The 12,371-nt window shown below is 45.3% G+C and overlaps 1 non-coding gene across 1 annotated transcript; it reads right to left on the bottom strand.

Annotated features, from left to right (window-relative positions):
• Positions 1-605: 605 nt before the first annotated feature.
• On the bottom strand, positions 606-677 carry trnad-guc. Its single transcript has one exon. It is a non-coding gene; the product is annotated as a tRNA-Asp (tRNA).
• Between the last annotated feature and the right edge of the window lie 11,694 nt (positions 678-12,371).

The following is a 12,371-nucleotide window of genomic DNA, read 5'->3' as shown; positions in this document are numbered from 1 at the left end:
TTGTTCTTTAACAAAGAAATGATGATGACGTTGGCGTAGTGTGGGTCATGTTACGGAATGAAAAGCCCAGTGACAGTGTGGATGCAAAATTGTCCGTGAGGAATTGATTTGCACACTCGAGCACAGTGCACAGTGTTGTTCCAAGAAGTCTTATTGAGACCACCTCTCTTCTGAACCGATGTTAATGAGCCGCACATTTTGGTGCAGACAAGTTCAAAATCCAAAATGAGACTACAATGCACAGAGTCAGAGATCATAGAAACTCGTCCTTACAGACAGAGGCCATTCAGCCCAGTGAGGCGGCATCGACTCTCAAAGAAAAACAAAGATGCTGGAAGAGCTCAGCAGGTCCGGCAGCATCTGTGAAGAAAACATCAGAGTTAACGTTGCGGGTCCAGTGACCCATCCTCATATCCGAGAAGAGCTTTCCGTAAACCGGCATTTCCCACGGCTGAACCATCTGGTCTGCACATCACTGCACAAGACGGGCAATTTACCAAACCAGCAGATGTTTCGCCTGTGAGAAGGAAGCTCAACGGAGACCGGGGAGAAGGCACAAACTCCACACAGACATCACCCAAGGTTGAATCAAAAATGCTTAAAGCCTCCCCGGTGGGGAATTGAACCCCGGTCTCCCGCATGACAGGCGGGGATACTAACCACTATACTACCGAGGACGGCACAGGAGCAATCCTGCCCTCGGGGCCACTACGCGTGCACTAGGAAAATAAAACTGCTTTGCGATCCGAATTCTATTTTCCATTGCTTGGCATATAGCCTTGTATGCCTCAGCATCACAAATTTACGTCTGAATACTTCTTACAGTTAATCGGATGTCTGCCTCTAGAACACTTATAGGCACTGGCTTCCAGATTCCAAACACCTACTGGCTGAAAAAGATTTTCCGCCCATCTGCTCAAACCTTCCGACATCTTACTTTAAACCTATTCCCCTCCTTTCATCGATCTCGCCATCAAGAGGAAACGTTTATTTCAGTCAACTCTATCAATATCCGGGACAACGAGGTGCAGAGCTGGATGAACACAACAGGCCAGTTGTTTTGTACGTCTCAATCTTGCCTTCTGTAAATCTCCTCTGCTCTAAGGAAAACAAATCCAGTCTGTCCAATCTCTCTTCATAACTGAAACTCTTCATCCCAGACCATATCCTGGTAAATCTCTTCTGCATCGTTTCCAGTGCTATCACATCCCTGCTGTAATGTGAATTGCAGAACTGCACACTATACTCTAGCTATAGGCGAATGAACAAATGGATTAAATGACACAGAAAACCACAGAAAATGGTCTTTCCATCGGAGTCTCTTTTGATCAATGTTGTCCTTTGTCCTTTTCCTGATTCTGATGCTCCAATAGTCACTGGTGCGTGTCAGGAAAAAGCTATTACATGATATTTGGTCTCACAACCGCAGTATCTAAGTGGATCGACTGGTTCCAAGGTTTCGTTGATAAGTCTGGAGCACGTTCACTAAGCGACAGTGACCGTAGCAGGACAGACTGAACGGTGTCAATGTAAAAATGAGTGTTAGATTGCGCAGTGCCTCGGTGAAGTGAACCGAGGAAGGTAAAGGACGGTTGGTCATTGTGGAGCGCAGAGAAATCTCCAAGAGCTATGTTTGAATTCTGATAAACCAAACGCAGATACGTGAAACAGCGAGGGTTTGAATTGAAAAAATCATCACCTGGGAGAATATTTTCATAAAAATGTTTGATATTTTGCCGCATTTCTGTAGCACGTGTCACAAGGAACAAAAGACACAATCGGTGAGCGCGCGGTCGTTCTATGACGGTATAGAGGCGCATGAAATGCCGAGGCTGTGAGCTCTAACCTCACCCGGAGCAGCTTTTATTGACATGGAGCAGGGATTACTGGGGCATCAGGCTGTGGGAAAATGTCGTTGAGCAAAACAGAATTTCTTGGACCAGACCAGTCTCTCTATTTGGATAATGATCAATACCCGCGGGAAATACCTCAATTATCAACCGAAAAGCATAATTTTTCAACAGAAGGATAATCTGAGGAGAGACAAACGCGGATGATGTTTCAGCTCGATGATCTATCCCATATCGCTGACACAGCGTTGTGATAAATTCCGCGAAGGGCTGTTTATCTGTTTCGTAGTATTCGATTTGCTGCGTGCATATTCATACCAGGGGTTCCAATGATCGAAAAGAATTAGATTTATCTCATTGAGCAGTTAGAAAGTTGTCGCCAAATGAGTGAGTGGAGGAGAAAACAAATCCGTCCATCCCACTTGTATCAGCTCCGGGGAGATCGTGAGAGTGGAAAGACGTGACTTCTGCAAGTTTGCAGCGCCAGTCCTTATCGCAATCCAAAGCATTTGATAGTTTTGTTCCTGATTGAAGTGCTTACTGGAAGCAGGGAGCTGAGCAAGATATTGGGTAAACCGATTCAGTTGTGAGAGGCGAAACAGCAATTTCCTTTCTTGCAGTGCGAATGAGATTGTATAGCGCAGAGAATTTCGATATGTGTTCCCGATCACTGGAGAGTCCATAACCAAAGATCACAGTTTGAGGATAAGCTGCAAGCCAGTTAGGTCTGAGGTAATAGAATATCATCACCAGAAAGCAATGAGCCTGAAGAATTTTGTGTTCCACAAAACGTTTGAAGCTAAAACATTGATTAGTTTTATAAGAAGGAGTTATTCATGGTTCTTCGGGTTCAAGGGACAAAAGGATCTGGGGTGAAAAGTGAAACAGAGTACTGAGTTGGGTGATCCCTGTGATCATATTGAATAGTGGAGCAGGCTGGAAGATCGACTGGCCTCTTCCTGCTCCAAAGTCTGTACAAAGCGACCTCGCACCGAGCCTTGTGAAACAACACAACAAACAGATTATCAAGGACAAAAACACCCACAAACGCGAATCCGTTGTTTCTTGCTGCAATTTTGTATCTGATTAGTGAGGTGCACTGACACTAATTTCACTCTTCTTTGAGAGATGTAAGTAAATAGCTGTGTTCTTTAACATAGAAATGGTGATGACGTTGGCGTAGTGTGGGTCATGTTACGGAATGAAAAGCCCCGTGACAGTGTGCATGCAAAATTGTCTGTGAGGAATTGATTTCCACGCTCGAGCACATTGCACAGTGTTGTTCCAAGAAGTCTTATTGAGACCACCTCTCTGCTGAACCGATGTTAATGAGCCGCACATTTTGGTGCAGACAATTTCAAAATCCAAAATGAGACTACAATGCAGAGAGTCAGAGATCATAGAAAACCAACATATGGACAGAGACCATTCGGCCCATTGATGCTGCACCGACCCTCGAAGAAAAACAAAGTTGCTGGAAAAGCTCAGCAGTTCCGGTAGCATATGTGAAGAAAACATCAGAGTTAACGTTTCGGGTCCGGTGACCGTTCCTCAGACCTGAGAAGAGCTCTCCGTAAACTTGCATTTACCACGGCTGAACTATCCGGTCTGCACATCAGTGCGCAAGACATGCAATTTCCCATGGCCAATTCACCTAACCTGCATATGTTTCGCCTGTGAGAAGAAACCTCAACGGAGACCAGGGGGGAAGGCACAAACTCCACACAGTCATCACCCAATTTTGAATCCAAAATGATTGGCGCCTCCCCGGCAGGGAATTGAAACCCGGTGTCCTGCGTGACGGGCGAGAAGACTCATCACGACATTACCGAGGATGGCTCATGGCACCCTTACCCCCAACACCTTGAGACCCCTAATCGTGCACTCAGCAAATAAAACTGCTTTACTATACTAATTCTATTTTTCATCGCTTGGCCCATAGCCTTGTATGCCTTAGCATCACAAATTTACCTCTGAATATTTCTTAAAGTTATTAGGATATCTGCCTCTAGTGGCACTTACAGGCACTGGCTTCCAGATTCCAAACACGCACTGGCTGAAAAAGGTTTTCCGTCCATTTACTCAAACCTTCCTCTGTCTTACTTTAAATCTATGCCCCCCTCGTGATTTATTCCTCCACCAAGAGGAAACGTTTCTTTTAGTCTACCCTATGAATATCCCTACTTATTTTGGACAGCTCAATCTTGTCTCCTGTAAATCTTCTCTGCTCTAAGGAAAACAAACCAAGATTGTTCAAGAGATAGTAGGAACTGCAGATGCTGGAGAATCTGAGATAACAAGGTGTAGAGCTGGATAAACACAGCAGGCCAAGCAGCATCATAGGGATTTCACAAGCTTCAAAATCTCCCCTCCATCTATCGTATCCCAAAACCAGCCCAGTTCGTCCCCGCCTCGTTAACCTGTTCTTCCTCCCACCTATCCCCTCCTCCCACCTCAAGTCGCAACCCCATCTCCCACCTACTGACCTCATCCCGCCCCCTTGACCTGTCCATCCTCCCTGGACTGACCTATCCCCTCCCTAACGCCCCAACTACACTCACCTTTACTGGCTCCATCCCCACCTCTTTGACCTGTCTGTTTCCTCTCCACCTATCTTCTCCTCTATCCATCTTCTATCCGCCTCCCCCTCTCTCCCTATTTATTTCTGAACCCCCTTCCCCTTCCCCATTTCTGATGAAGGGTCTTGGCCCAAAACGTCAGCTTTCCTGCTCCTATGATGCTGCTTGGCCTGCTGTGTTCATCCAGCTCTACACCTTGTTATCCAAGATTGTTCAATCTCTCTTCATAACTGAAACTCTTCAGCCCAGAACATATTCTGGTAAACCTCTTCTGCATCGTTTCTCGTGCTATCACATCCCTGCTATAATGTGAATTACAGAACTGTACATAATACTCTCGCTATAGCCGAAAGAACAAATGAAGTAAATGATGCAGAAAGTCACAGGAAATTGTCTATTTCATCTAAGTCTCTTTTGATCAATGCTGTACTGTGTCCTTTTCCTGAGTCTGATACTCCAGTAATCACTGGTGCATGTCGGGAAAAAGCTGCTCCATGATGTTTGGTCTCACAACCGCAGTATCTCATTGGATCGACTGGTTTGAAGGTCCCGTTGGTAAGTCTGGAGCACGTTCATTCAGCGACAGTCGAAGTAACAGGACAGACTGAAAGGTGTCAATGTAAAACTGAATGTTAGATTGTGCAGTGACTCAGTAAAGTGAACCGAGGAACGTAAAGGAGGTTTGGTGATTGTTGGAGGGAGAGAAATCTTCAAGAACTGGGCTTGAATTCTGATACATCAAACGTAGATACGCAAAATAACGAGTGTTTGAGGGAAGAAAATTATCAGCTCGGGGAATATTTTCAAGTAAAAATGTTTGATATTTTGCTGCGTTTCTGTAGCACCTGTCACAAGGCCTAAAAAAAGCGACAAACACCCACTGCCATGACTTGGATTCGAACAAAACCCCGACAGCCACAACACAGAGTAGCAGCGCGACAGAACAATACATGGTTCACCAAGGCACTGTGTGGAATGGTAGAAGGTATGTTAAGAGCAGTACCAGTTACACAACAGGAATTCTTGATGAACAGTGGACTGAGATGCGGGGACTCAGCGTGAGCTGAACTTGCTTCCCAGGGGCATTGGAGATTCCATGATTCAGTATGTTGAACGCGAAGATTGATAGTTTTCTACAAAACATCAAGGACTCAGGGGATAGTTCAGGATATTGTTGACATGTATTTTTCAATAGCAATTTAGTTTTACGTCGGTTACTTCATCAGTTCCCACACACAAGGAAGTAACCACTCCTGCAGATGATCATACAATCCCAGTTCCTAGGCCCGGAACCAAAGAAACTCAGCGCCCCAGCCGTGAAGATACAACCAGAAATGGGGATAGCACTGAGTGCGCGGACCTACTCTGTGGCTCTAGTTAAAACTGACTCAGAGATAGTAGGAACTGCCGATGCCGGAGAATCTGAGAAAACAAGGTGTAGAGCTGGATGAACACAACAGGCCAAGCAGCATCAGAGGAACAGGAAAGCTGATGTTTCGGGTCTGGAACCTTCTTCAGAAATGGGGGAGGGGAAGGGGATTCTGAAATAAATAGAGAGAGAGAGAGAGGGGGAGGCAGATGGAAGGTGGATAAAGGTGCAGATAGGTGGAGAGGAGACAGACTGGTCAAGGACCACGTACCACATCACCAACCTTGGATTCAACGCATCATCCTCTGCCACTTCCGCCATCTGCAATCTGACCCCACTACCAAGGACGTTTCTTCCTCCCCACCCTTATCTGCCTTCTGGAGGGACCGCTCTCTCCGTGACTCCCTTGTCCGCTCCACACTCCCCACTAGCCCCACCAGCCCTGGCACTTTTCCCTGCAACCGCAGGAAGTGCCCCACCTGCCCCTACACTCCCCGCTCGCCCCCATCCCAGGCCCCAAGAAAACCTTCCACATAAAACAGATGTTCACCCGCACATCTGCTAATGTGGTATATTGTATCCACTGTTCCCGTTGTGGCCTCCTCTGCATCGGGGAAACCAAGTGTAGGCTTGGAGACCACTTCATGGAACACTTACGCTCGGTTCGTGACAAACGATTATACCTCCCAGTCGCGAACCACTTCAACTCCCCCTCCCACTCCTTGGATGACATGTCCATCCTGGGCCTCCTCCAGTGCCACAACCATGCCACCCGAAGGTTGCAGGAACAGCACCGCATAATTCGCTTGGGAATCCTGCAGCCCAATGGTCTCAATGTGGACTTCACAAGCTTCAAAATCTCCCTACCACCAACTTCATCCCAAAACCAGCCCAGCTCGTCCCCGCCTCCTTGACCTGTCCGTCTTTTCTCCCACCTATCCGCTCCTCCCACATCACTGGCCAAACCCCCATCCCCACCTCCTACGAGCAGCCTCATCCCCGCCTCCTTGACCTGTTCATCTTCCCTTGACTGACCAACTCCCATCCTAACTCCCCACCGACACTCACCTTTACTGGCTCCATTCCCGCCTCTTTGACCTGTCCATCTCCTCTCCACCTATCTGCTCCTTTATCCACCTTCCATCCGCCTCCCCCTCTCTCTATTTATTTCAGAATCCCCTTCCCCTCCCCCATTTCTGAAGAAGGGTCCAGGCTGGAAACGTCAGCCTTCCTGCTCCTCTGACGCTGCTTGGCCTGCTGTGTGCATCCAGCTCTACACCTTGTTATCTCAGATTCTCCAGCATCTGCAGTTCCTACTATCTCTGCGGCTCTAGTGACACAATCGGTGAGCGCGGGGTCCTTCTGTGACGGTACAGAGGCACGTGAAACACCGAGGCTATGAGCTCCAACCTCACCCAGAGCAGCTTTTATTGACATGGAGCAGGGATTATTGGGGCATCAGGCTGTACAGAGCAATGTTAGTCAGCATGGAATTTGTTAAAAAAGACGAGCTTCTTTTGTTGGATCATGATCTGTGCCAGGGAAATGTCTCAATTATCAATCAAATTAGAGATTACTCCTCGGTCACCGGACAGATTGCCCCCGCCTGTTAAATTCATTGTATGTTTGTCTGTGTGTCTTTTAAAACAGAATTCCTATTCCAAATCCACGACCTTTTCATCAGAACCAGGCAATTTTTCATGTGCTTGTCGCCATAGAGAAAGGATTTTGTGACTTTGGAAGGCAGAAGGGCGAGAACAGGATGATAAAGACAGAATGGCGAATGATAGCCTTCAGATGAATTTAAATGTCAATGTACATGATCTGGGGAATGTTACCATCCACAGACAAACAAAAACTAGGAATGTAACAAAAACAGAAATTTCTGGAGAAACTCAGTAAGTCTGACAGCATCTATAGAGCAAAAGCAGAGTTCATGTTTCTGGTTCAGAGACACTTCTTCAGAATGAGGAATGTAACTGCTGGGTTAGCCTTTACCGAAAGTTCAGAAAAATCATGAGTCTGTCCATCTGAATGAGTTGCTGGACTGCTCAACCCCTTCGTTTGACATTGTGTATATGTTCACGATACGTTGCTGTTTGTGTTTGTGTGTGTGTCTGTTTCTGTCTATCACATTCTGGTTGGCGTGACACATTGGAACTGTACAAGCAGGAAGGTGTGCCACCAAGTGTGCTCCTATTCAAAAGCAAGAAGGAAGTTACAATCTCTTTCAGTTGTGGGTTGCATGATAGATAATAGCATAGTGGCACAACGGGAGTATGCTGGGCCTATAACCCAGAGATCATGGATTGAAACAATCCCTGCTATTTACACAACAAACTGATGTTTGTTACCTGAGTAGTACTGTTTAAGCTGGCTTTGCTCACATTGTCTCTGCATCATCTTGCTCCCAGTCAACAATTCGATCTGCAGTAAACCGCATTTATTCCAGCATGGACACACACCGTAAATATTACAAACACACGCCAGCTGATACTTTTCCCCTTCACTCAATCCTTTCTTAAATGGAACTAACACTGGCATGATGGTCCGAATGGCCTTCTCCTGTTCTCTGTCACTCTGGGATGATCTGAACAGTGACAGTTATTCTCTACAATGAAGCAACACAGTGGGGAGATAGCAGTGTAGTGGTGATATATCTCCTAGTAATCCCGAGGGACTGACCATGTCAGCTGCTGGAGTTTACACTCAATGAATAAAATCTGATTTCACGAACAAAACCATGACCTTAATTTCCTGAAATCCCAGTCATTCCTGTCCCCTTGGGAGGGAGGTCCTTACCTGGTCTGGCATACAAGTGACTCCAAGCCCACAACAACATGGTTGACCCCAAACTGTCCTCTGACATCAGTTCAAGGTGAGTTCGGGATGAACAACAAATGCTGACCTGACCAGTGCTCCCCACATCCCGTGGGAGAACAAGAAAGAATGAAAACACATTCACAGCAGGCAAGAACAGGCCTTGGTCCTGCGTGGACTTGAATTCACCTGATTGTCCAACCTGGATAGACACAAGAACACCCACACCACAGAGAAACCAGAGAAACGTGGGCACTGAGGGAAGGATTCAGTTACCCACTGAGGTGGAAACTCATTTACCAGTGACACTGGGGAGATGCCGATCAGGAATGCCATGTGTGGGAACAGATAACTCAGAAAAATAACCTCCGGAGACATCAGCAAATTCACATATGACAGTAGGGGTTAGATTTTGCTGTTAATCCCAAACAGGAAAGAACCATGTCTGGATGACTTTCCAGTGGAGTTCTGAGGGTCACTCGACTTGAAATGTTATCTTTGATTTCACTCCACAGATGCTGCCAATTCTGTTGAGTTTTTCCAGCAATTTCTCTTTTTTATTTGTTTCTGATTTTTCCAGGGGAGTTCCATTGTTATCTGATGTAGATCAATGATTAAAACCGAGTTGTATGGGGCATAATTTAGAAGTTTTCAGACAGCACGCAACAATGCGTGATGTAGTTAACCATGAGGAACAAAGCTTGGGACTGCAGGGAGAGATCAATCAGGTGGAAAGAAAAAATGATGAATGGAATTCAATTCAAAGAGATTCATAATGAATTCAGGGAGAGTGAACAATGGAAGTGGGGATGCTGAGTGGTGTAGAGGAACAAAGACACCTTGGAGTGGACATTCACAGATTCCTGAAGGTGTTTGGACAGGATGATCACGTGATCAAGAGGGTTTTGGGATACTTTCTGTTCTCGACCACAGGCTGGAATATAAGATCAGGAAGTTGATGCTAGAGCTTTAGCTGACACCAGTTCAGAGAACAGCTGGAAGACTGAGCACAAGTCTGGTCATTGTGTTAGTCAACTTTTTAAAAAAAAAATCATGATAGAAGATCCAGGGCAGCAACAGGCTTTTTGGCCCGTCAAGTTCACTGCACCACTCAATGAGATCATTATTGATACTGCTCCAAGTCAGGATGGTATGCACCCTGGAGGAGAACTTGCAGATGGTGTTGTTTTGATGCATTCTATGCTCTTGTCCTTCAGGGTGGTAAGAGCTTGCAGGCTTGGAAAGTGCTGTCAAAGGAGAGTGAGTGAGTAACTGCAGTGCATTTGGTAGATAGTGCACTCTGCCGCCACTGCACCTCAGTAATGAAGGGAGTAAATGCTGAAAGTACTGAATAGGGCACCAGTTAAATGGACTGCATTGTCTTGGATAGTGTCAGGTTTCTTGGTGTCATTGGATCCATCCAAGCAAATTGACAGTGTTCTTAATGACAGACATTCTTAATGATGCACAGTCTGTAGGGAGTCACGAGTTGAACTAATCACTATAGAATCTTTTCCCTCTCACCTACTTTTGCAGGCACAATATTTAAATATCACGCCCAGTTCAGTTTCTTATCACTACTAGCACCCCAGGATGATGATAGTGGGCAATTCAGTGAAGATAAAACCATTGAATGTCAATGAGTTATGGTGAGATTTTCATTTCTCGGATTTGGTCATTAGTTGTTGGGACTTGGTGCAAATGTTCTTTGTCACGTAGCAGGCTAACTTCAATGTTGTCCAGGGACACTGCATTTAAATATCTACCACTACAGTAGCTGAGTCACAAATGGTGCTAAACATTGTGCAATCATTGACAAACATATCCACTTCTGACCTTATGACGCAGGGAAGGACATTGATGAAACAGCTGAAGGTGCTTGGGACCAGAAACTGATGCTGAGGAATTTCTGAAGCTGAGATAGCCATCTCTAACAATCACAAGCATCTTCCTCTGTATTCAGTATTATCCAACTGAGGTGAAGCGGGCAAGGAGGATAGGAGAGTGTACAAGGGGAATATAAAAGGAAAGGAGTGGAGCATTAAAACACAGAACAAGTGGGAGATAAGCTTGGACGAACAGTGCAGCAGAGGGCTAAGAGTCAAATACAACCATGTAATGACAGTTATTTCATCTCAGGTAGTTTAAATGCATACCTATAACAGTGAACCGTCAGCAGTTACTAGCTAAAAATACTCACTTAAGTATGACTCACAATGAAAGGCTTGCGTGCTGCGAGCTGATGGTAGGGACAGAGAAATTCTGAAGATAACATGGAAATAGAAGACCTGTTGAAATGAGAGGACTCAGGACTTTGTAAGGAACTGAACAGCATCCTGTTTTTGTACTAAATGACTGTTATCTAATTTACTTTATGGCAATGTTATATACAACCATCCTGACGTGAAAACGTCTCAATATGCTGTTTTGAGCTGTAAATGGTAGAGTATCTCCAAGCTAGACTAGGGGACCTCTTCCGCAAATATGTGGTACAAGCTTGAATAAATTCACCTTGTTTTGATCTATTCAGGTCTGAGGACGCAAACTTTTCAAAAACCCACAATCAAAGCGAGAATAATATTCTCTGAACCCCGTTGACTCTAGTTTTGCTATGATTCCTTGATACAATGCTCTATCAAATAGAGCCTTAAGATGGCAGGAAAGTCACATTCTCATTTGGAATTCAGCTGTTTGGTCCATGTTTGCACCAAAAATGTAAGGAGATCAGGAGATGAGTGGCCCTTGCTTAACTCAAACCGAGATCCATCACTATGATATTGCAAAGCAAGTGCTGCTTGATGTCATTGTCGTCATCCTGTTTCGACTGCATTTACGTATCGACAGGCCAGATGATTGACTGAAGGCTTGTCCACACAGACCACCTGTATGGTTTCTCTTCACTGTGAACGATGCTTTTTTCTTCCACGTTCAAAGCTCTCGAGAATTGAGTGTTACTGGCAGCTGTTGATCCAATTTTTGACTTGAGCTGCCTGTCTGTAAATCCTTTCCAGTTCCCGAGAAAATAAATTTAAAACAGTCACAAGTGGAATGAAAGCTTCTGGATTGTTAGAAAAACCCACCTGGATCATTAATGTCCTTGAAAAGGACAGAAGATGAAAAAGACAGGACAAATCAGGCTGCGGGAACTGGCTACTGAGCCAGTCATTATTTCTGCAGGGCCAGCAGAGTGGGAGGTTTGAGTGATACCACAGCAACGCTGTCTGTGTAACAATGTAAACTGTACAACTGTCTGACCATAACCTGTGTCAGCCTGTACTTGGATAAATGTAAATAACCTGAGCTTGCTGAAAAGCATTACTGTAAACAAGTGGGAATTCATGGGCCACCTTCAGTCTCACGCGGTCCCACTTTGTACTGGTGAGACTTGCGTTTGGAGTACTGTGTTCAGTTCTCGTCACCGTACTTATAGACACTTGTTCATACATTGGAAACATTTCAAAGAAGATTTAATGGAATAATACCTAGAATGAGTCGAGTGCCTAATGGGGAAAGGGTAGACAGGCTGGGCGTGGATCCTCTGGAGTCTAGAAAAGAAAGAAGAGGCTGAATTGAAACATGAAAGATATTGAGGGGAGCCGACCACGTGGATGTTGAAAACATGGTCATTCTTGTGGGAGAATCGAGAACTGATGGTCATTGTTTAAAGGTAAGGGTGAATCCATTTGAAATGGTGAGGAACATTTCTTTTCTCTAAGAGGGTTGTGAATCTTTGTAACTCCCTTTGTCAAAAGG

This window comes from Rhincodon typus, chromosome 8 (genome assembly GCF_021869965.1).
Source record: "Rhincodon typus isolate 14 chromosome 8, sRhiTyp1.1, whole genome shotgun sequence".
Classification (NCBI taxonomy): domain Eukaryota; kingdom Metazoa; phylum Chordata; class Chondrichthyes; order Orectolobiformes; family Rhincodontidae; genus Rhincodon; species Rhincodon typus.
This window is presented reverse-complemented; position numbering and strand designations above follow the sequence as displayed.